The sequence below is a fragment of the Neltuma alba genome, unplaced genomic scaffold, assembly GCF_004799145.2.
Source record: "Neltuma alba isolate B1F8T4 unplaced genomic scaffold, ASM479914v2 tig00011441_pilon, whole genome shotgun sequence".
Classification (NCBI taxonomy): Eukaryota; Viridiplantae; Streptophyta; class Magnoliopsida; order Fabales; family Fabaceae; genus Neltuma; species Neltuma alba.
In genome coordinates, this window is record NW_021636123.1 from 160823 (window position 1) to 187443 (window position 26621).

The 26621-nt window shown below is 34.7% G+C and overlaps 1 pseudogene; it reads left to right on the forward strand.

Moving 5' to 3' along the window:
• The first annotated feature begins 11792 nt into the window (after window positions 1-11792).
• Window positions 11793-22737, forward strand: LOC114713627 (probable leucine-rich repeat receptor-like protein kinase At2g28990; annotated as a pseudogene).
• The last annotated feature ends 3884 nt before the right edge of the window (window positions 22738-26621 follow it).

Below are 26621 nucleotides of genomic sequence, written 5' to 3' on the forward strand. Positions count from 1 at the left end.
AGGAAAGACTTTGCCAGATAGTCAGTTACTCCAATGGAAGGACTGGTTCTCTCGCTATAAATTCACCGTCCATCATCTCAAGGGTCACCAGAACATCATAGCAGATTTCCTCACAAGACCTCAGAAAGTTTCCCAGCCTCCGAAACTTCTGTCACTCTCCAGACATCAACCTCTTTTCATCCTAACCATCTCTGAACCAGAAATGCCTCACAGAATGAGAGCCACCATTTTTCCTCCTGGATCTCGTCCTGAATCTCCAGTAGATGTCCAAAACCTTGCCAGAAGTACTATGTTCTACTGGCTCCACCGTGTTTTTGTAGACACTGGAATCCACCCTTACCCTTAGCACTTTGATGCTGACGCTCCTTACCTCACTGTTCCCATCATCAAAGGACCCATACCAGAAGAACTTTTATGGTACATCTGGTCCGTCTCAGCCAATTATACCTGTGCCATAGCCTTCTCAGCTGTAGCCGTCCATGATCACCTGAATGACGTCAGAAATGAAAATTCTCCTCTTACCACACTCTTTGATATGCTTGCCCCTCTTCCCTACTGGAGAGGAAAACTTTGGAAAATCTTCAAGGAACATAACATTTGGGGCTTACCAACTCCCAAACAAAAAAGATTTTTCTGCCTGTATACCTTTTTCAGGAACTATGGTATGAGTGCTGACCAGAAGCTCTAAACAGACAACCGTCTGATCCTCCAGGTCACCACCCCCTCATGGCCAAAAAGGGAAGCATTATTAATGGAGAAAATTGGGAAGACATTAACTGCACTTAACCAGCCTGACATAGGAGAAGACACTTCATGTCTTTCTCTTTGACCTTTTCCTCCAAACTCACTATCAGCCAGCAACACAACACTTGAAGAATTCCAGAGAAATTTCATCATGAGTGCTGTTAGACCTCTGCCAAACAGGTCACAAGCCCCTCCACAAACAGAAGTCCCTCCACAAACAGAAGCCTCCGAGGATCCTTATGACGAAGACTCACAGATTCAACTCACTCAGCCTGAAAGACTCTATCTTCCTCAGCCAAGCTTCCAGTCACAACTTCCATTCCTTGCAGGAGAATCCCAGGATCCTAACCAAAATGACCCTGAGCCAGAGCTCGAAGACTACTACTGCACAAGGAGACACTATGACTCAGATGATCCTGATCCAGAAGGCATCATGAACCTGTCCCCTAGCCATGAGCCTATCTATAAAGACTAAGGAACATCATCATCAGGAAATCTCCTTTTTGGATCCTCTGAAGATAAGGCGGGACCCGTCAGATTCTCTCTTTATGTCGCCATCTACTTTTACTTTGTTAAAGTAGCTTTATTAAAGTAGTTTGTCCTGTAGTCTATTTCGTCCTTTTGTAATAAGTAAAGTGAACGTCATCATGGCAGCTCATAATGACGTCTACCCGTCATAATGAGGTGTACTATTAGGCCTTTGTCATGTAGTGGCCCCGAACCTCTATATAAACCCCACTCTGCCTTTAGTTACGACCAGAAGAGGTTGTATCGACTTCCTTGTATAATACAAGTGTGCTTTCCTTATGAGTTCTCTCTAAATTTCTCTCTTCTTCTGAAAACCTCACTTATGATATCTTTCTTTTGTCGCCAGAGATTCCAAGTATGCTCTGCACTTGCCTCTTTAAGAGGATCCTGTGCATTAAAAAATAGAATCTGACCATGATTCATGAAGGAGTGTTTAGTGACAATCTTTCCAGTTATCATAGATCTGGTATTCAAGGTTAAGAGTCCTAACGTGGCCCGTCGATGAGTTGAGAATGAGTGGCCTTACTTGGACTAAAGCCTTGGATATCAGACTGTGTTAATCTTTATCATGATCACCTATATTAAATCCCCCCTCCCAAAGAAAAAAAAAACACGCACATGCACACGAACGGGTCCTTCATTATCTTTGATCAGGTCAAACCATGAATGCAAACTTGAAAACTTAGTTTACTTTTTTTTTTTTAAGCAACTCCCAATTTGCATGTTTACAAGTTCTAATAGAAAATTTATAATTACATATATGCATTTTATAAATTTTTACTCATTATTTTGTTATTAATAGTTGTTAAAATGCATACATGTAAATTTTGCTATTTTAGTTATTAAAATACTTATGTATACTAAATTTTTCTACGAAAGGCTCTTATAATGTAAATTGTGAGCCGTAAATTATGCTATATATTTCCACATGTAAATTTTGTTATTTTAATTTTTAAAATGCTTATATATAATTGTAAATTATGTAAATTAAGAGACTAAATTTATTACATATGTAAGGTTTTGAACTATAGAATTAAAAGGATTTGATGGTTTGGGGTCACAAATTTTTTAGTGAGTTAAGGAGTCATGGGTTTAAACCTTTCTCTTGATTACCTTAGGTGGCAGTAGTTAACTTTTTATTTCCAAAAAATAAAGTAAGAGTATTTTGGTCATTGCACATGAAAAAATATAATTTTATTTTATTCTTCAATATTAAATTGAAATTTTAGAATCTTTTAGGACCTATTTAAAATTATGTATTTTGAGGGATCCTCTGAGATTCTCTCCTTTTTTCTCTAAGTTAAAGGACTCATTATATTATATCTTTTTCAGTTGGTACAACTACTTTGTCATATTTATGATTTTCGTTGTATTGCATGGAGGTAGTTAATTTGAATAAATATTAACATTTATTAGCCAAAAAATAAAATGAAATGAAATGGAAATAACAAAAATAAAAGCATCAGCCTAGCAGCCGGGGGGGGGGGGAGAAGCATTAGCTTCTAAGTGCTGAACTGTTCTACAGGCACAAGAACAAAGATCCGAACTCGTTCCCTGTAACACATTAATTAATAAACTTATGAACGATCCATTTAAATTTGAAGTTAATGGAATATATTTCTGCTAGCCGACAAATAGTATTCAAGGTTGGCGCATATATACATAAATACATATATATGTATATTTCTCTATTCCTATTTATAAAGCAATGACAACATATTTTATTCGAATCAAAAAAATTTTAAACCTCATTAACTAGTACTTTGCCTTATAATTTAATAACCTTTCAATTTTATCCTATTTAATATCCACACGTTTTTTCAAGAAAACAATAATTCATATAATAATGATAAATAAAAGATAAAATTACACATTCATATGCAAAATTTAATGATGTGACTTATAAATAAATAGAACTAATTAAATAAACTCTCTTCAGAAAAATGTATATATATTCACTGGAAATAATTGTGGAAAACTAAAATATTAAGAGATAAAAGCTAGTAGTATTACGCAGGACCATCTTCACGTTCCAGACAAGCCCAAGGGATCTTGCGTATACGTGGACCAAGTCAGCTGGGAAATAGTGTTTTTACGGGGCCATATTTAAGGTTGATGTATACATGTATGATCAGATTATTGGTTTGATTGCCAATCTAACAGGCTGAATCATGAAAGCTGAGAACCACCGTTTTTTCTGAATTGCCATCCAATTTGGTTTTTAAAACATTGAATGTTAACGACTTATTTCAAAAAAAGGATGTATAAAAACAGAAGGGTCGATCGTTTTTTCCCCCGATGAAAACAATATTGCTTCCAGAAGATTGATATGCTCTAATTCTCATGATATTAAAGCTTAAATGCTTACCATAATCAATATGGCAAATTTTCAAACCTTGCAGCGTAGATAATTTAGAATTGATAATAAAATGGAGAAAAAGTCATTATATATAAATTGCTAAGCACATGTATTCTTTAAGTAGAGGCAACTCTGTTCACGATACTATCAGATATTATATAGGAGGGGATTTGAATTTTAATTTGTCACGTTACCAAAGATTGGCATTTTCTGTTGCCCTTTTGCTATTTTCTTTTTTCTTTTTTTTGGGGGTACGATTTTCTTTTTTCTTTTGGTTGCACTGATTTGCATGATGATGCTAATGAACGGCCCAAGTATTATTGAAGCTTTGTCGGCCCAGATAGCCCAAAATATAAGATGGCAGCCGATGTGGTCAGACAAACCAACCGTAAACGAAGAATTCTTAGCACATCGTGCAAAATGAAATAAATGATAGAGGATAAAATATACCCATTATTGAATCCCCTTACCATGTAAGGATTTTTATTGGTAGTGGTTCTATAAATATCTCTTTAAGAGATAAGTATTCTCTAAATTTGAATACATGCTCAGGGCTTGATGATCTAGACCCAATATACCTAAACTTTCTTATACTTTAAAAAATACCCATTATTAAATTTGACTTTGAGCAGACAATAAGGATTTTAATAATCGGCCCAGATGGTGCATTAGTACTATTTCAATATATTGAAATAGTGTAATTAGATATAAAAGGTTATAATAATAAAAAATAAAACAAAACATAAAACAATGCCAAAAAAAAATTAAATATTGAAATAAATGTAAAATGGTCCTTCTTTTTGCTCCCGCCATAAGAATACCTGAGCTGTGTGACTTGAGAGAAATTTTTTGGCTCAAATTGTAAGCCAACAATTTAACCAATAATCAATTAAAAAGGCAATGCAAATAATGTTCACTCCGCAATGCATCGTTTAAAGGAAAATTATCAGTAAATTCCAAGTAAGAAAATAAAATACAGATACGAATGTTAATAGTATTGAAGATTCCTCAAAGATGAAACTGGGCTGAGAGTCTCCTGAATCAGATTTCTGGTTCATATTTTTTTGAGAAGTTAGCGATAAGTGCAGTTAAATCATCCGAGGAAACTCCAAATGATCGAGCTTTCACTCGTCAAGTCAACTTGTTTTTTTCGTGTTTTTCACGACGTTCCCCCCCCGGGACCATGTAGACACGCTAAAGAACGCCGAAAATTCAAATTTGGCACATTTCACTCTTATGGAATCTTGTTGAACAAGATGCCCTGCCTTCACTCTCCCAAAACGCACAGCTCAAAGAAATGAAACTGAATATTTCATTGATTGAAAATCAGATTACACACAAATGGGCCTACTGGACTCTTATTTATAAGGAGTCCTGACCACGTACACCAAAGCTGGCAGGCATATCTACACGCACGGTCAGCCCATACAAACAATACCAAATAAGAAATACATATATATACAACATTTCCAATACTCCCCCTCAAGTTAGGGGCTTAAAAACATCAATAGTTCCTAATTTGCCTAAAAGACTCTTCTGCACATTTCCTGCTACAGCCTTTGTCAGCAAGTCTGCCTCTTGGTCATGACTTCTAACATGACACAAATCAATCAGCTTTGATTCCCACTTCTCCCTGACAAAGTGGCAATCTATCTCTATGTGTTTTGTACGCTCATGAAAAACCAGATTAGCTGCAATATGTATCGCAGCTTTGCTGTCACAGTGCACCTTCACTGGACCCTCATGATTTATACCCAAGTCTTTTAACAGACCAATAGCCCAAACTACCTCAGAAGTTGCCATACTCAAGGCTCTGTATTCAGCTTCTGCAGAAGACTTCGAAACAGTATGTTGCTTCTTAGTTTTCCACATCACAAGCGATCCTCCCAACTTCAGCAGATAGCCAGAAACTGATCTTCTTGTCATTGCACAGGAAGCCCAATCTGAATCACAGTAGCACTCCAGCTCCGGTTTCCCTTCTGAGCTGATAAAAATTCCTAGCGCAGGGGTTCCCTTAAGATATCTCAGAACACTCCTAGCAGCGGCCATGTGTGCTTTGGTTGGCCTTTGCATGAACTGGCTCAATGTCTGCACAGAATAAGAAATGTCAGGCCAGGTTATAGTCAAATAGATCAACTTACCAACCAATCGTCTATACTTCTCTGGTTCCCTCAATAGATCTTCCTTGCGGTTTTTCTTCTCATCATAAGCAAGAAGTCTCAAGCTCTGCGCCATAGGTACTCCCAATGGTTTACAACCTGTCATACCAGTCTCAAACAAAAGATCCAGCACATATTTTCTTTGTGACAGAACAATCCCTTTTTCAGATTTAGCTACCTCTATGCCAAGAAAATATTTCATTTGTCCTAGGTCTTTCATTTTAAAATGACTATGCAAGAACCTTTTAGTTTCATCAATACCGATTCTAGTACTTCCAGTTATCAACAGATCATCTACATAAACCAGAATAAGAACAACTCTATGATCAAAATGTTTAAGAAACAAAGAATAATCTGATTTGCTTTGTATAAATCCGCCCATTTGCAATGCCTCAGACAATTTTTGATTCCATTGTCTTGAAGCTTGCTTTAAACCATAGAGAGACTTATTTAGTTTGCAAACCATTTGCTCCCCCTGTCTATCAAAACCTTGAGGTATTTTCATATAAACCTCTTCATCTAAGTCACCCTGTAAAAATGCATTATGCACATCCATTTGGTAAAGACTCCATTTATTCATTGCTGCTAGTTTTAAAACAACTCTAACAGTGAACATTTTCACAACAGGGGAAAAGGTTTCATGGTAATCAATTCCCTCTTTCTGACTGTAACCTTTTGCTACAAGTCTAGCCTTGTACTTATCTATACTACCATCAGCATTATACTTAATTTTATACACCCACTTGCAGCCAATAGGTCTTTTATCCTTAGGTAAAGGCACTATTGTCCAAGTTTTGTTACCTTCTAGAGCACTCATTTCAGCCTTCATGGCTTTAATCCAATTAGTATTTTGCACAGCTTCTTCATAGCATGATGGCTCATTATTAGAATCAAGTGAGGTCAGAAAACACATGTGATCAGCAGACATATTAGCATAACATAAATAATCATCAATGGGATATTTACAATTTCCTTTCACAGAATAATTGGAATCAAACTGTAACAAGGAGCAAACATAATCATTTGCCCAAATAGGGGGTCTCCTCACACGAGTGGATCTTTGACCAGGAAGATTTGTTCGGTTAACATTGCTATCTATATTACTGTCACTTCTTTCTTCACAATTCATTCTATCCCCAGCTGAACAAGAATTCTCATTATTATTCACTGATTCACATTCCTTAACAGTCCTAGGTGCATGAGTTATATCATAATCAAACCAGAACATTGACTTTATATCACTACTTATTCCTTTTTGAAAATTATCCTTAACATCTTTAAAAGGAAACTTATCCTCGATGAAATTAACATGTCTGCTGATAAAAAGAGTACTTTCTTTCAGGTTAAGGAGCAAGAAACCCTTTTGATTATCTGGGTATCCTAAGAAAATACTAGGGATGGCTCTGGCCTATAACTTTCAAATCAGTAGCATAAGCAAGGGATCCAAAAGTTCTTAGGTGACTTAAGTCTGGTTTGATCCCATAGACACGCTCATAAGGTGTTTGATAATCGATTACTTTGGAAGGTATCCTATTCACAATATAGGCAGCCATTCTGACACACTCTCCCCAATATTTAATGGGAATCCCAGACTGTAAAATAAGGCCTCTAGTGATTTGCATGATGGTTCTATGCTTTCTCTCCACTACCCCATTCTGTTCAGGAGTATAGGGACAGGATGTTTGGTGAACTATGCCCTTTTCTTGAAAATAAGTTCTTAATTGGTTGTTAGTAAATTCAATCCCGTTATCACTTCTAATTTTTCTCACAGTGGCCGAAAATTGTGTTGAAACATAAGCAATAAAATTTTTAACATGTGATTCAGCTTCATTCTTATGTCTCATTAAAAATATCCAAGTCCCCCTTGAAAAATCATCCACCAAAGTTAAGAAAAACTGGAAACCTTGATGTGTGGGGTTCCTGTAGGGACCCCAAACATCTACATGGATTAAGTCGAAACATCTCTTAGATTTAATCACACTGGAATTAAATGGAAACTTAGTCTGTTTAGACCGAATGCAAACATCACATGAATGAGAATCTTTATTCAGTATAGAAGAATCAGTACAAGTAAGATTCAAATGTTTTAACACAGATAGGGGTGCATGTCCTAGCCTTCTATGCCACAATTGAATATCACAATCCTTCTTCAAATTTTTCTCATTTTGGACAACATTAGCTGAATTCTGAATACTGTTGGTCACTTTTAGTACATACAATCCCTTATACTCTCTACCAGTCATCCTGATCCTCCCATCTTGAAGGCCCTGCAGTATACAGAGATCAGGAAAGAAGGCTGCCATGCAATTATTTTCTCTAGTGAATCTGGATATAGATATAAGATTGAATTCCAAGCGGGGTGCATAAAGAACATTATGAATGATAATTCTTTCAGCTACAGTGACTGAACCAATATGAGTGACATCTAACCTATCTCCATTAGGTATTTTAATTGTTTTGATCGGTCCAGAATATTGTTCATAACTGTCAAATAGGTCCAATTTACCAGCCATGTGGGTTGTGGCACCCGAATCCAGTATCCAGTGTGTGTAAGATTGAAAACTAGGGATAGGAGAAATCAAACCTGTAGCAGTTAATGCGTGCACTGCAGGTTATGTGTCTTTCTTGAGCAGCTCCAGGATCTTTTCATATTGCTCTTGCGTAAAAGTGGGAGCGACCGTAGTTGCAGCATGGCCATGAAAATCTGAATCCTTAACGGAATCTGCTCCCCCTTGCTGAAAGTCCTTCTGTTGTCTCCCTCTATTGCCTTTAAAATTTGCCGGGTAGCCAACAATCTGGAAGCAATTTTCACGAACATGTCCCTTCTTGTGACAATGGGTACATTCCGGGAGATTTTCTCCTCTTCCCCGTCCACGTCCGCGACCCCTTCCTCTGGCAGTCATGGCGAGTCCCTCTGTCGCAACATTTTTATCTCCATAGCTGATGAACCGTTGAGTTTCATCTTGGATGATCATAGAATATGCCTCGTTGACGGATGGCAGAGGGGACATGAGCAGGATTTGACTGCGCGCCTGTGTAAAATTTTCGTTCAGCCCCATCAAAAATTGGAGTAATTTCTACTCCTGGATTGAATCAAAGTATGCCTTGGCTGTCGAACAATTACAAGATGGGATAGCAACTAGCGCCGCCTGCTCCTCCCATAATTCTTTCAGTTTCGAAAAGTATACCGTGACCGAATTGGGGCCTTGACGGAGAGAATTAATTTCCCTGTGTAATGCAAATATTCTTGACTCGCTTTTCTTGTCAAAACGCTCTTTCAATTCCGTCCAAACATCATGAGCATCTTGAAAGTAGATGATGCCGGTGGCCAATTCCTTAGAAATCGAATTGATTAACCACGAAAGGACGACAGCGTTGCATCTCTCCCATTGCGGCAGCAGATGGCTATCTTGATCTGCTTTCTTGCACGATCCGTCCACGAAGCCAAGCTTATGCTTGCCGAGGAGAGCGATTCGCATTGCACGAGACCATACCGTATAGTTCTCGGTGCCGGTGAGGATATGAGGAATGATCGCTGTTCCCTGGGTATCCGAAGGGTGTAAAAATAGAGGATGTGAAAAGGGGATAGCTTCGGCCGCGATCTTTTCCTCTCCCATTGAATTTGCTGTGTAGGGTTTGTGTGTGTGAGGTTCTTCAGGGCTCGCCTCGATTGGGTCTATCGGTAGCCCTAGACGACGGCGTGTGGCTCTGATGCCATGTTGAACAAGATGCCCTGCCTTCACTCTCCCAAAACGCACAGCTCAAAGAAATGAAACTGAATATTTCATTGATTGAAAATCAGATTACACACAAATGGGCCTACTGGACTCTTATTTATAAGGAGTCCTGACCACGTACACCAAAGCGGGCAGGCATATCTACATGCACGGTCAGCCCATACAAACAATACCAAATAAGAAATACATATATATACAACATTTCCAATAAATCTACTATCTCTAGTCATTAATGAAAAACTAGTTTGATCTTCAATTTGGTCTTAAATACAATATCATAATTTACTTTATCCATCATGTTTATTTATTTTTAAGTAATCTTTGTAGTAATTACACATCTTAAAGATTTTATCAAATGATAGTTCTAGCTAATATATATTATTAGCAAGAGTATTTTAAAGAAAACAACACTTATTTATTATAAATAATTAAATTTATTTTTTTAATCTACTCAAATTAGTTACTGAAGATAATATATAGGAAAAAAGAAAAGGAATTGGAAGGTTGATGCACATTTTCCCGGGAAATTGCGGAAAACTACAGATATCTAGATTGATGAGAAACGACAAGATCAAGGAACCCAAAGTTTGGGATGAAACTGGTCCCTTGATGTCATTTTCAAGTAAGTTTCGTGTGGAAACTTGAATCACTCCAATGAGAGATCTGTGGAAGAAAGTAGGAAGAATATTGGAAGTTAGTTAGTGTCTATATCAGTACAACTTTGTATAACTCGAATAGGAGGTCTGTAGACTGAGATAGGTTTTGCTAAAATTCCCACTTTTCTACTTTAGAAAAGTTTTAAGCTTTTGATTTTATCAGCGGCTAGTAGTCCCAGCAGCAACGCCATCGGTCACATTTGGATGAGGTCTAGGATTTGAACCTAACTTTGACATGTTTATATGTGTACTGTATTTAATTGTATTATATAAAAAATTGACTTTTTTTATTTTCTTTATGAATTGGTTTAAGTTGAAGTAAGTTATGTTTTCATTAAGCCTTTGTGTATTACTCCTTCTTGTGCATGTTATGAGGATTTCTATCACATTTCTTAATATAATAAAATGAAATGGAAATAACAAAAATAAAAGCATCAGCTTAGCACCCCGGGGGGGGGGGGAGGGGGAAGAAGCATTAGCTTCTAAGTGTTGAACTGTTCTACATGCACAAGAACAAAGATCCGAACTCGTTCCCTGTAACACACATTAATTAATAAACTTATGAACGATCCAATTAAATTTGAAGTTAATGGGATATATTTCTGCTAGCTGGCAAATAGTATTCAAGGTTGGCGCATATATACATACATACACATATACATGTATATTTCTCTATTTCTATTTATAAAGCAATGACAACAAATTTTATTCAAATAAAGAAAAACTTTAAATCTCATTAACTAGTACTTTGCCTTATAATTTAATAACCTTTCAATTTTATCCTATTTAATATCCACATAGTTTTTCAAGAAAACAATAATTCATATAATAATAAATGAATGGTAAAATTACACTCTCGTATGCAAAATTTAATAATGTGACTTATAAATAAATAGAACTAATTAAATAAACACTCTTCAGAAAAGTGTGTATGTATTCACTGTAAATAATTGTGGAAAACTAAAAATATTAAGAGATGAAAGCTAGTAGTATTACGCGGCACCATCTTCACGTTCCAGACAAGCCTAAGGGATCTTGCGTTTACGTGGACCAAGTCAACTTGGAAATAGTGTTTTTACGGGGCCCATTAGTTAAGGTTGATGTATATATGCATGGTGCATGGTTGGTCACCATAACTAACCAGCGTGAGTCAATTAGCATAATTGTGCTTTATTTTTTTTCTTATCAAAGACTTATCATTAATTATTAAGTAGTAATTCAAAAAATACATATAATTAAAGAAACAATGAAAGCGGACTACGACCTCTCATCAATCCGCCACCCCTAGAAGGTCTATCATCAATTATTAATTCCCTGCAATTTCTACTTATATAAACACATACCCCATCCTCTTCACTAGCGTACACAACCTCTGCTCATCTTGGTTTGAATCTGAGGTCTCCCAAGCTGCATGGTTAGTCCATTTCTATTCTTTCTTTTTCACTTCTCTTCTACTTAACTTTTCCTATTTTATATATTTATATTCACATGACTTAATAATATGAGCCAGAGATAGCGTCTTCATATAATTCAACTAATCTCATGGAGAAGGCACCACAATGGATTATGGTTCGTCTTGATCCAACTTTTGCTTAATATCGGTGATGCAATGCTAGACGAAGCTGCTCACCCAGGTAAGTAGACAACGTTGGATTTCGAGTGTTAGCTATCTCCTCGTAGCTGCTCCGTAATTTTTCCTCACTTTTTTTTTTTTTGGTTTGTTATCATTAGATTTTATATAAAGTGAGCGACACTGTGATATCTTATAGGCAAAAATGGTGATGTTTTAGAATTTTTTTAACGATTTTTCGGAGAAAAAGATACACTAAAATTGTGTAGTTTCTTTTTAATTTAGATACAACTTTTTTTAACAAAAATCATAAAAAAAAATTTGAGAAGTGGGAAAAATCAAGAGGCAGAGAAGGGTTGTTGACACCCTAAATCTCATGAAGTTTCTGCTCATGTGGACTAAAGCTTATGAGTGGCTAACCTTTTGCTTCGATGGTTAAATATAAAACTAACCATAAACTACTGCACTTGTATAAATTTGTGCCAACTTTTGCGCACACAGATCTCATACACATTGACTGTGGAGAAAGTCGTGGATACATTGATCCTGAAACTGTAATCCCGTATCAGGCAGACATGGATTTCGTAGAAACAGGAACAAATTCAATGGTGGCCCCTGATTTAAGAACTGACTTAGATCATTTTGTTTTCGGAAGACAACTGAAGACGCTGAGATTTTTCCCAGAAGGGAAAAAGAACTGCTACACCCTGAAACCAAAACCGGGCAACAATTACCTCATCAGAGCTTTCTTCGCATACGTAAATTATGATGCCCAAAATCGAAGTCATACATTTGACTTGTAGCTCAATGTCAATTTTTGGAAAACTGTGCATTTTAACGATGACACTGATGATTATGGATTTGCAGAGATTATCCATACTCCCACAACCGACACCATCCTCGTTTGCCTAGTCAACACTGGCGGAGGAATCCCTTTCATTTCTATGTTGGAACTACGACCTCTTATCAATTCTGTTTATCTAATACCATCTCGTTCTCAATCACTACTACTCCTTGATACGAGAATCGACGTTGGTTCCACCGAGTTTATTTCAGGCCCGTTTACAAGGTGACTCTAGTCTTATATTTGTTGTTAGTGTTTTGCATGCTCTCATCATCTAGGTTTCTTCAATGAATTGCGTATTTATTTATCTAATACTGCAAGCATATAGGTTTAAGGATGACGTGTATGATCGAGTGTGGCGTGTGGACGATGTTTTTGAAGGTCAAGGTTGGGAAAAGATCACCACGTCGGAATATATTGAAGTTGGAAGCATAAACTATTCTTACATATTACCAGTAGAAGTACTCATGTCTGCGACCGCATCATTGAATCTGTCCTTTGCTTTAAGTCTTGACTATGACCCTGTTTGGACGGCACCACCTGAAATGTCTTTCAGATATTATGTCTACTTTCACTTTGTTGAAATTGAGGAGCTTCCCGCTGGAAAAAAGAGAGTAATTGATATTACTGTTAATGGTGAAAATATCAATTCAGAGCCGATAACTCTTGAATACTTCAAGCCGGTAACAGTTATTAACGTTACAGATCAAGATGGTCTTGGTTTCAACATAAGTGCAACATCAGAATCTGATGCCCCTCCAATCCTTAATGCCTTCGAAACTTATAAATTAATATCACCACTAACATCTCCAACTTACGGAACAGATGGTATTATAATTCCTCAACCAACTATTTTCTATTGTTTGTTTCATGATCTCTGAGTCTGTTGGCTTTGACTTCTGAACCCTGTTTATTATTGGTAACAATATAGCGGATGCCATTCGGGACATAAAAGAAACCTACGAAATCTGCAAAGTAGAGTGGCAAGGTGACCCATGTGTTCCGGTGGAATTTGAAAGGCGGGGACTTGGCTGCAGATTTGACATCAACCCCAGGATTTTCTCACTGTAAGTATCTGTTTTCACTCTTGTTGAGTTACAGTAAACAATCCTTAGAGTATCTCACTGTAATTATAAGTTCTACTCATTCCAAAATATTGGCTTGTTTGACGCTTGAATGTAAAATTGACTTGAGTTAATCTGATGTTAATTATTCAAAATATAATCATCAAACTCCTCCGCCTTTGTATATCCATTAATCATTATCAAAAGCAGAAACTTGAGCGCCAGCAACTTAAGAGAACAAATAGCTCCTTCATTTTCACATTTTACAGAGTTAGAATCCTTGTAAGTATGTAATTAATAATTTCATCAGGACAAAATCTCAACTATAATTAAGAATTTTGTCATATAAAATATTGCTTTTGTTTTAGGGATTTATCAAGCAATGGCCTGTCAGGACCGATACCGAATTTCTTGCTAAATTGCCAAAGTTGAGAATCCTGTAAGTTTTACAAAATGCATTAATATTTTTTTAATACCTGAGATATGTTCATAACTTGAAGACCCCATGCTAATTGAATGCATTTCGCAATGTTTTTTGCAGTAATTTGAGTGGCAACAAGCTTAGAGGTTCAATTCCCAAGGCTCTTGAAGAAAATTCAGATCTGGCAATGAGGTTTCTCACCTTGAATCTGTCATACTTGCTCGGCCTTGACTGCCTTTTTTCACCCCTTGTGTTAAACTAAAATCAGTTTACATTGGCTCTTGCTTTTTTGAGGCTATTAATGGAAAAGATTTATAAAACTCAATAAATATTACCGAGTCAAATTCAATTTGTAGTTTTAACTATACCCATTTGACTTATCTTTCAGTTTGGGCGATAATCCTGGCCTCTGTTTGAGGGATCCATGCAAGAAGAAAAAGCACAAATTCCCTATTCCATTAATTGTATCTGTTTCAGCTTTGACGGTAGTAATTCTGATTTCCATAGTAATTTGGATCTTCAAAATGAAAAAACTGGAAGGTACATACAAAATACTGCTTGTTTTTATTACTCTCTCTTCACGTGCAGCTTTTTCCTTTGCAAGCAAAGGATGATATGAGAAAGTATGATTAGGATGTAGGATGCACATCATAAAATTCAACAGGGTGTTGGATTCACCTATAAAATAAAATAAAATAAAAGTAGGATAGTAGATGCTTATTTATCCTTCATTATATAACATGTTTTGATAATAACTTTTTCCCTGACAGCTTTTTTAATCTCTAACTAATAACTTTATGGAAGCCGATCCTCTCAGCGGCTTTTCCTCTCAGCGTCCCTCAGCGTCGCTGATCCTGTCCGTCCAATTGATCTTGGGATGTCAGAAAGAGGCACATCATCAAGCTTTTAAAATTGCATCTCCACCGTCCATTGTATCATAATCTTGACCGTCCATTCAATTTCCCAACCTCCCAGAGATCGGAGAAGGAAGTCAGAAATGCACAGCCCTCATCGTCATCCACCGGCCGTCACAGCCGTAATTGTTCAATCTTGGACAGATACCAAGTATTCTATAAATCAGTCAGTCTTGGACACTGTTGGACACTGTCGTAGAGTGCCCATCGTTTCCATTCCCATGGCCTTGAATCAGGTACCAAGCATGAAATTTCCACACTAGTTGTTACATCTCATATGCCACATAAACTTGTCAAGCTCAAATATTTCATTTCTCAGAAGCTCAGTCATTCCCAAACTGTTCTGTGAAGAACGCATTAAAGGGAAGCTTGAAGACGAAGGACTAGGGAAAGAAATTTTCTCGACAAAAGCAAACGGAAGCTCCATTCTTAGATGGACAGGGATTTGGCAGAAATGAAGAATTGAAGGGGCAGTCAGGATTAGAACAATACCGACGATGGAGAAGCAATTTTAAAAGTTGGATGACGTGTCTTTTTTTTTATCGTTCAAATCGAATGGACGAACACGATTTAAAGCTTCTGAGGGATACTGAAAAGAATGATACTGAGAGAAACCGGACCCTAACTTTATTGAGTGTAATTTTGAAGAAGTCATATTATCTGGGAATCATTTTCAGTGCTCATTACTTTGAAGGCACTTTAAACTCATTAGATGTTGATCGTTCATATCTTATTTGAATGGTCTAGATTTGATTTCTTTTTCTTTTTATTTGTTCAAAATAATTATTTCAATATGTATAGAATCTAAAATAAAGATAATTCCTTAAGTATCACTTTTTTCAAAAAATAGTTCTTCCTATTTAAAAATAATTAATTAAACATTTTAAATCTGAATAATTTAAATGAGATATAGACAGTTAAGATCTGAAAAACTTAGGGTGTTCATCAAGATGATGAGTACTAAGACTAGTTACTATTATTTCTCAAACCAAGTAAAAGTAATAAATCACCTACTTGCTCATTGGAATGAGTTTGGATGCTCATCATTTGGACTGTGCTGTCTAGAGGTTCAAATTTAATTTGAAAGGTCCAGATTTAATTTTTTTTTTATTTTGAAATAATTATTTTAATGGATATAAAACCTAAAATAAAAATAATCTATTAACTATTATTTTTTAAGACGATGGATTTTATTTAAAAATAATCATTTAAAAATTTCAAATCTAGCCCGTATTTGATGAGTTTGGGATCAAGAATGATGAGCATCCAAAGTCAGTTCTAATTCTAATTTATTTCCCTCATATCAAATGGCCCTAATTAAGATGTCACTGTTACCATGAATTTCAATTTCAATATATACCTTTTATATTCTCCTTTTCCTTTGCGTCAGAATAATTGTCTGTTATTACTTATTAGTCATATCCCTTTGAAATGGCAGAAAAAATATCCTAGTGCTATTGTCCACGTTTTTAATGCTCCTAACATATCTTGTGCAATATTCATTTTCCCAATTCATAACACACACCTGACGTGCTGTTCTGAAAACCCCTATTAACATTTGCAGTGGATTCTACTGTTTCAACAAATCAAGAAGTATCGGAGCATTTAAGAAATCGTGCTTTTTCTTACTCGGAGGTTCTTGAAATCACTAATAACTTCCAAAACTTGATTGGAGAAGGAGGATTTGGAAAAGTTTATTTAGGCAGTCTTAAGGATAATACTCAGGTTGCAGTGAAGTTACTTTCTCAGTCATCAAAGCAAGGTCAAAAAGAATCTCGATCAGAGGTGAACACGAAATCTAACAATGAAATTATATTTTTGTTTTCTCATGGATGCCTCGTTCTATTTAAGTTGGTTCTTATTGTAAAAATGATAAAGTTGAGTATAAATTGTAGGCAGAACTTTCGATTGTTGTTCATCATAAACATTTGGTTTCTCTGATTGGATACTGTGAAGAGAGTGGTGCTAGGGCATTAATTTACGAGTACATGGCTAATGGTGACCTCCAGCAACATTTAACGGCTAAGGATTATTGCTAAAAAAAAGAAGCTTTGGTTTCTTTTATTTGTTTTTGAGACTGTGGCAAAAAAACTTTTGTTGGTTTTTTAGACATGTTCCAAGTAGTAAACAACTAATATCAAAAGTACTATATTAATATAATTGTTACTTAACTAATTTGAATAAATCAAATAATTTAAATAAATTAGTCAATTATAACAAATATGATATGACTTCCCAAAAATACCACTACAAAAATTGACTTTTAATTAATATTTTTTACGACGACTCTAGAAGTAATCATTGAGAGTTAACTTTCTATAGTAACTTTGAAAGTCACCGCAAAAAGTATGCCTTTTAGTGGCAACAATATAAGGTGCAAATGAAAGTCCGAATTTTTTTTTTTTAGTACAAGAATGAAAGTCTGATTTTCAGTTGTGACTCTAGAATTTCGCTGCTGAGAGCGAGACCCTCTGCAGTAATTCTAAAAGGGGGTAGTTTAAAGTAAGACTTTCAATAAATGGGTGAGGCGGCGAACATGTGACAACCAGTGACCCATACTTTTCTTTGAGAATAATTGTTTAAAAAAAAAAAAAACACTTTCAGCAACATTTCTGTCAGCAATGAAAGACACTTTCAACGGTAATCTGTTTTGCCGCTAGTGAAACTAGCTTTCAACTGTAACAAATGGGCTGTCAAAACTTAAAAAAGCCATCACTAAAATGCACTTTTGGCAGCGGTTATCATTGTTGCCATTGAAAACTTTCAGCAACTTTTTGTTGATTGCAAGTTGCCGCCAAATGTTAATCTTTTCTTTTTATAGTATACATTTGTATAACATTAGATTATATATCAATTTATAAGTTAAATAAATTAGTTTGAAAAAAATGATAAATATGAAAGATAAAATGATAAATCCAACCCTCAACTTATAAATGGGACCTCACAAAAATTCAACAATAAAAAGAAGCTCCGTCCCATATGAATAGATATCATATATACCTATATATATCTCCAAACCTGTTCCTTAGCACAAGAGATAATAAAAAATGGACACACAACCTACAAAGATAACTATTCAATCATGCAGCTCAAAGCCACCCAACAAACGCAGGTACAAGACCCACAATTAACAATTGCGAGTGTGACACTCACAAATATTCATTCCTCCATTTCAAGTGCGTTAGTTATTACACAGGATTAGCACCTCTCAAGCACCTGCTAGCTAAGCACCTTCCACATCCCATGCGGGATTTATGGATTGTACCCTTCCGGTTAGTCCATAAGGATCCTCTTAACTAGCGCTCAAAATTCAATGCCTTGACCTCTTGTAAGCATGCATGGAGTCTGTAACATCTACATGTCATCTCTTTTCAATACCATTGATGATATCTTGTATTAAAAATGATAATGACGACATACTTCACTAGATTATAAAATTAAGTATTATCTTCCATTCTTAGCATAAGATCTAGTTTATAGTTCAAACTACAAACTAGATCTTATATCAAATGTTGGAAATAGTAATTTCATTATATTTCACTACTTTAAATACACGATTTAGGTGCAAATTTGCTGCAAAAAGTTCTTTTAGGTGCAAATTTGTCCCAAGAATTTAAATCCTAGTAACATTAAACTTCACTATTAAAAACATTAATGGTCAACGTTAATTTTTTAATTGTAAGAGGCAAAATTGCTAGATTTTAAGCTTTCAAAATAGATTTCCTCCCAAAAAAAAAAACTTTTAGCTAGTGCCTAGCACTCTTGAGTGAAAACTTTCGAGACAAATTTACACGTTAACCCTTAAATATAATGATAGTCTTTCATAAAATAAATCTAACTTCCTCTCCAAAATCAACCAATATATGTAAAATACTTCAAGTAATACAACAATCAATAATATAATTAGAATTATATTATAGTAAATGTAAATTATTTAAACCGATGTACTCCTCTAGTCTTATTTATAAGGCAGAGATAGGAGATTTTTTGGGTCCTATTTTAAGTTACTTCACTAAATTTTTAGCATGAACTTACTATTTTGTCTTTCATTTATCATAGTGTAAATATTTATGTTTTTAAAGTTGTATATATTAAATAAGTGTAAAATTGGAAAGTTATTATATTTTTAACAGAGTTAATACAGTTTAAGGTCTTTCTTGATTTATATAAAACATGCTAGAAGTACCTTATAAACATAACAAGAAGAGTATTTTGATAAGAGAAATTTACTTATAAATTAATTAGGACGGTATTCACTCACCTAATGTATTCCCAAATATTGTAATTCACTCCTTATAAATTTTGATAAGATTTACTCTCTTGAAGCATTTCAATTTAAGAAAAACATGGTAACAAATTTTAAATTTGTGGTGCTCCCCTTTACACTTTAATTTACTCCTAAGGGAAGGAAAGGCACAATTCTTTTTCATACCACAAAATTTTAAATTTTTCCATTCTCACTCCAAAGTCATATACTCCATACATAATTCAACTTTAACCCTAGCCTATGTTGTAATCATTGCCTACCTTATAACATACTTCTCCATCCTTAATATAAGACACCATTAACTAATTGTTCACCTATATTAGTTAATATGATGTGTTTTTCTTAAAACACCCTAATCATTTTTCTTAATTCCCTCCTTTTCTCTCCTACGTGATTACTGTTGAGGAAATATTAATAAAGTTAATTGAAAAAAAATTGATAAACATGTTAAATAGGCCTTACATATAGGAGCAACATTAGCTTTCAAATTAGGTACCACACTAAAAACTGGAGCAGTACTTAATGAATCGCAACCTTTGCTAAATTCTTTGGTCACATTGCAACCCTTAATTTCCACATCAACTTGTAATCAAAACCCATATTTAAATGGAAAGAAGTATTTTGTATTATCGTTGCTTTCATTTATGTATTTAAGCAACCACCTCAAAGTCAGGTTCTAGCATATAATTTAAATAGTTTATACTAAAATGTAGACAATGAAAACATCAACCATGTTTATTAGCTGCTCAATTGAATCAAAATCCCTTCCTCCCATATTTAATCAAACATGCGCATCCTAAAAGCATGTCACAAGACAAGCACGACAGTCAGTAAAATACCAACCAAAATTCATTCCACATCATCACAAGGTTATCAAGCTTCTCAATTCTATATTTATGGAAGGTTTAAATCAAAACAATTCAAAACAGAATCTAAATTCATCTCCACCAAAATATATTCAAGGAACACTTATCCACATCAGCCTTTTCCTTTCAAACATTTTATCAAACACTTGATATGCGCTAAATAATTAGCATGCTCCATTCCTCTTCTTATGACGACACCCAAACTTATATGCTCTAAATATAAATCCAGTTTTATTCAATAACCAAACTTGGGACAGCCAAAACAAGTACCAATTAGAAGAAAGACCACAATTTTCCAATCCACAAAGGCAAAGACAATGTTCTGCACGCGCACATATATAGCAGCATTATGAATAAAACAGAGGAGGGAGAAGGGATTTGGACATACCCTGCACAAACTGACGCACGAGAGAAGAAGATGACAACGACCGAGCAACATACAAAGACTCACTCTATCACACACACACACATTGTTGACGGGCAGGGAGAAGGACAATGGGCGCGCTGAGCCCAGAAGAAGATTGAACCTCCTGAAACTTCCTCAGTTCCTCGTACTTTGACAGGAAGGGAGGCAAATAAGGGATTGAGGTAAAGAAATTCTGGTGGTTATATTATTAATATTATTTGAAAGAGGGGCCTTCACAACTGTTGCTATAATTTTCCTATGGTTTCCTTGCCTCAAATACATTTGTTAATTATAGAATTCATAAAATCATTGGTTGGTGTTAAAGGCAAGCTGGCACATTGAACCTTCCAACCATGTGAAATATGAAGACTTTAAAATGAAAGAGCTATTTTTTTCTAAAAGCTTGTGCATGAAATATTTAACACTCATGTTCTTCACCCAATTTCAGTATCTTTACAATTGTTCCGTTAATTCGTTGCCATGTTATTTATTTTACTAGCTCAACTTGCTAGATAATTCATTTGCTGAGATTGCCTCCAGACATTTTGTAGTACGTTTTGGATCAATGGTCCTACTAGAATCTATTAATATTATTTTCTGGTGAAAAGAGAAATCAATGTGTGTGACTTCTAAAATGTTAATCATTTTGATTCCTATAAATGAATATGGACGCCTGTGTATTTGTAACTTCAGGGAAAATGATTGGTTTATGCAAGTATCAAGTAACAAAAACTATATACTTTCCAATACCGAATTACAAATATTAAATACCGTGTAGATGTGATCTGATTTCTTATGCCATGCCAAGAGTATGTCAGGGGAAGCAGGACTTGATTAGCCTCTTACAAAAGTATAGTAAAAGTAGAGAACATTTGAATTATGAAATAGAGGAAAAATACATGGCTTTTACTGGCAAGTCTACATGGAAAATTTCTCGAATTTCTACTTGCCATACTCTTTTTAACCCCACTTTTCAGTCTCCTTCTTTTAAAAAATTATCAGCGTTGATCCAACCTTGACATTTAGCTTTGCCGCTCATACTGGTCTCGTACCAGATTCATATGTGCGTGCGTGTGTGTGTGTAACTTCATTCAATCCCTACACACGAACCATTATCATCATATGCATGTTTTGGTTCCTGAGGCACTTTGACTAACAAATTGATGTCCACAGAGAAAAATTCAAAAGTTTTAAGGTGGGACGAGAGGCTTCAAGTTGCTATAGATGCAGCAAGAGGTTAGAGGACTAGTGATGTTTTTTCACCCTAACAATCACATACTACACTACCTTACATAATCTAATGATGTTGCAGGGCTGGAATATCTCCATATTGGTTGTAAAACTCCTATAATCCATAGAGACTTTAAACCATCTACCATTTTATTAAATAAGCACATGGTAGCTAAGATTGCTGATTTTGGGTTATCTAGAGCATTTGAAATGAAATGGATCCTCATCTATCAACTCGACTAGCTGGTACACCTGGTTTTATTGATCCTAAGTAAGCCATTGCATTTTATCAAATGAAGGAATATTGTTATTGACTTTTTTAGGGGGAAACATACCATTATATTTCTTGAAATTCAATTTAATAGCGTTGTTACTACTTTCTTCTGTCCTAAATATAAAACCCAGTTTATAGTATAAATTGCACTATAAATGAAGTTTTATATTTAGGATAGGAGGAAGTATTAAGTTAGGAATTTACAAAAACATGTTAATCCAAAGAAAATAAAGAACTATTATAAACTAATTGTTTGTTGGAAAAATTATAACTAATTGTTTATTGATATTTACAGATTTCATAGGTCTGGGAACCTAAACCAGAAAAGTGATGTCTATAGTTTTGGAATGATTCTTCTTCAACTAATCACTGGCCACCCACCAATAAGAAGAGAACTTGAAGATATATGTTTTATTATTGATTGGATCCGTCCAAAAATTGAGTGTAGGGATATCCAAGGCATTGTTGATCTAAGGTTAGCAGGTGAATTCAATGTTAGTTCTGCATGGAAAGCTGTGGAGACAGCAATGTGTTGCATTGCGCCACAGTCTACTCAAAGGCCAGACATTAGTTCTGTGTTGCGTGAACTAAAGGAATGTTTAGCTATGGAGATTGGTCACACCGATTCAAATGGCAAACCAAGCCATCAAATCAATTCTGGACAGCTTGATCCAATCACTACCCTCTCAGCTAGGTAGTTCATCGTCCTTGAGAGTCACCATATTAACACATCCTATTTGCTTTTCTTTTTTGGCTTTGCATATGAAACAGAAAGAGGATATTCTTTGGTGTAATATATAAAGGAATTTTATGAACTTGTTCCTTAAAAGTTATGTTTTGTTGGATTAAGAATGTCGGATCCCAGTAGTTAAGGGGTAATCCCTTGAAATATGAGAAATGTCGTATTCCTTAAGTCTAGAATAATGCATAAAATATCTCGAATCTTTCTATAGATGCAGTACCATACTGAAGATTTTCCTTAGATATTTTCCTTCTCGCAAAACTTACAAGTTTCATCATGTAAATGAGACATCGTGAAATCTCAATAACAACAACATCACCATAATGAAATCAAATTGAAGCTCTGTCACAACTTACCATCTAAGGTGAGAGATAATTTTTCAGGGAATAACTTTGACTAACGAAAGCATGACAATTATTTTCAACTTCTAAAAATAGAATCATAACATAAATGAAATTATATGAAAAATTATTAAATGAACAAAATTGAATACATACATCATGATAAAACAAGTCATTTATAAAAAAATTTTACAAATAATTCAAAATCTCATTCGTCATATCTCATATTTGGGTCTAGAAACTAAGAATAAACTTAAATCAATTAGATTATTAAGCAAAATGAGCAAGTCTTAAGAGTGCCATAAAAAAGTAGAATCTTTCTTGGGGACTAAATTACAAAAGTTTCTTTCTCGGGCTAAACACTACCATATATTTGCTTATATTTAGTGGTTATTTTCCCCATATTTAACGTTTATTCAATGAATAACCCTTAAATATAGCAGTGGAAAAAAAATACATTGCACAAAAAAGTGGCCTTCAGGAGTAGTCTAAAAGTTGGTAAACAAATAGCCTTTCTGATATATGTGATGAGATGTTCAACGATTAGTAGAGCACTCATCATACGTGCTGGCTTTTCTCCTTTTCTCTTACATCCGCTGTCCCTTCTTTTCGCATAATGGCACCGTTTTCCGTTTTGGTACAAAATATTCATGATTGCTAATCACCTTTTAGAGAGAGAGAGAGAACCAATTGCTTTGTACAAGCTGGTAGACTCTCAAAAGTTTAAATTAGAACTGATTAAAAAAAATTGAAATTACTATTAATAAATTAATCAAATTTTTAAAGAACAGTTTTAGCTGAGATAATTTTTTGGCTGTGTTTTATTTAAATGATAAATTTGTGACATTGAGAATTAATCATCTCATCGGGTTTCTCAGAATTTACAAGAATACTGCGAAATTCAGATATCATTACAAAAGTAAGCAACCACGTGATCATTGTTGTGTGAAATCTGTGTCATGCAAAATCTTACCTGGATAGTCCAAATTTAAAATTTTTTAATCTGTAATTTTTCAATGACACTACTGCAAAAAGATCCATTTTTGTCTATTCTAGAGGCCTTTTTTCGCCTATTTAAAAGGGGATGTAGACAAAAAAGATGTAGATAGAAGTTAGATATTCGTCTGTTTTGTAATAGACGAATATGTAAGGGACATATTTGTCTGTTCAGAAAAACAAACGAATATGTGCCTTGCATATTCGTTTGATTTGGGAAAACAAACGAATATGCAAGGCACATATTCGTTTGTTTTGCCAAAACAGACGAACATGTGGCATCATATTCATCTGTTCTGGCAGAATAGAAGAATATAGTGGCCTTTTTAAAAAAAATATGTAATTATTTGCACCGTCAGTCTTTACTATAACCTGTAATTCTAAAGTGTATAAAACAAAACCAAAACAGAGCAACAATGATAGTAATTTAGCATAACCAAATTATGTTACACTTTCCATACAAATCATAATTTTAAAAGTAAAAGCAAATAACAACTATAACATCTAAATTAGCTTAGTTTAAAAAAAAAAACCTTAATTCACTCACATAACATAAGAAAGTTTAAAACTAGAAAATCTAATGACATCCTAACTTCTTTAATTAGATATTTTAACTTTTAGAATCCCATACCTTTCTAAAGTATAACATGAAGATTAAACATTAAGGACACTTAATTAACTATTATATTCTAATAGATTCTCTCTTGGACGTTTTCACAAACACCTTATGTGCATTAATATTTGCAACATCTCACTTTTATATACTAATAGGATCATTTTGATGTCTGTGAATCACAAACGCCAGGTTTCCGTCCTGGGAAAAGACAAGGAATTTTTTTTTTCTTTTCCTTCAACATTGGAATTCGTTGATCAAATATTTTAAACCTTCAGATAACTGATGAGTGATCCAATATCAACCCTACTTTCAACTTAATCTATTATCACCTAAAATGATTTCATTCTGTGCAATCTCTATTATGTTGAAAATATAGTAACCATCTTGGTTAATAGTACATGCTTGCACCTGGCAGTGCTCTCCTCATTATGCTGGATACAAAATAATATTTACATAAAGCAAGTAAAGTTACTTGCCCAAATATTTGCTATACAATTTACAGAATTATAACAGGTATCTCTACTCTTCAATCAGCTCACCTTCTTCTTAAACATCCTCCTTATCCTTCGAGTTACTAGCCTTCGCTGTTCATCATGAATGGGAGGGTGAGATTCTAAAGAATCCCCGTAGTAGTAATTTCCATCAAACAAATGTGCAGATTACATAAAGCATGCAAAACAAGCCAAAGTGGAACATAACCTTGCAAGCTAATGCAAATAAACATTTATGCGCAATGACAGATAGACAAGCTGAATAAATAATGCGCAAATACTTGGCAATCACTGCCCCATGTCTATTAGACAAGCTGAATAAATAATGCGCAAATAATTGGCAATCACTGCCGCGCAAATAATTGGCAATCACTGCCCCATGTCTATCAGTTGCACGTGATCACGGCTAAATAATCCATGCAAGGAATTAAGGATTACATGTTCTCATGCTTTAGAAAAGCAATATGGCACAAACAGACATGCGGCAATCTTACATAAGTGTAAGGTAGGAAAGAACTACTACCTGGTCTGCTTCCCTCCAAACCAAACCTTACCGTTCTCCTTTCTTTCTACTTCTTAATGGGCTTGAGCAGATATATATAAACCTATCATATTGGTAAGGGTAAATTAATACTTGATCCAACTGTAATTCATAAATTAAACAACTCTTTAAATCCCAAGTCTTCTTTAATCTCTACCCTTACGTAGCAGTTGATCGTCCTAGACAATTTCATTATTTTTACATATTATGTTTAAAGACATTTGAAATGTCTTTCCTTCTTAATCCTTGCAATCTAATCCATATATATATATATATATATATATATATAATTACCTTGGCATAATCAATATGTCAAAAGCAATTTCATCAATCTAATTCTTAGCTTTGCTCCCCTATCCTTATCTCTGATTTACAAATTCTTTTCTCACTACCCCACACAATTTCATCTTATAGATCCATTGGAAAAAGCAAAAGAAACCAAAGCAACTTCAATCTCTTCTAAAACAGTTTGGCCGAGTAGAGCAAGCATTGAAAATTGCTATATTATGATTCTAATGTTACTAAATACTATAAATGGATTTCTAACACTTTGAGCGAGTAGATAATTATTCTTTCATTCCTAGACCCTAAACAATAAACATTTCCCTCTTAAAGATCACAAAATCTCAAAACCAATAAGCATTTATCTTCCTTCATATAGCTTTCTCGAATTATAATTGTAATCTCTAAAACTTCCCATTACTGTTGCCACTACTTCTATAGACTTTAACACTTTATTACTGTATGTAATATATCATTAAAACTTTACATACTATTCTAATCTATGAGAATTCTAGTTTCTTTTCAAAGCTTCCAATATTAATTTTTCCTTAGTCCTTCAAGTATTTACCTAAG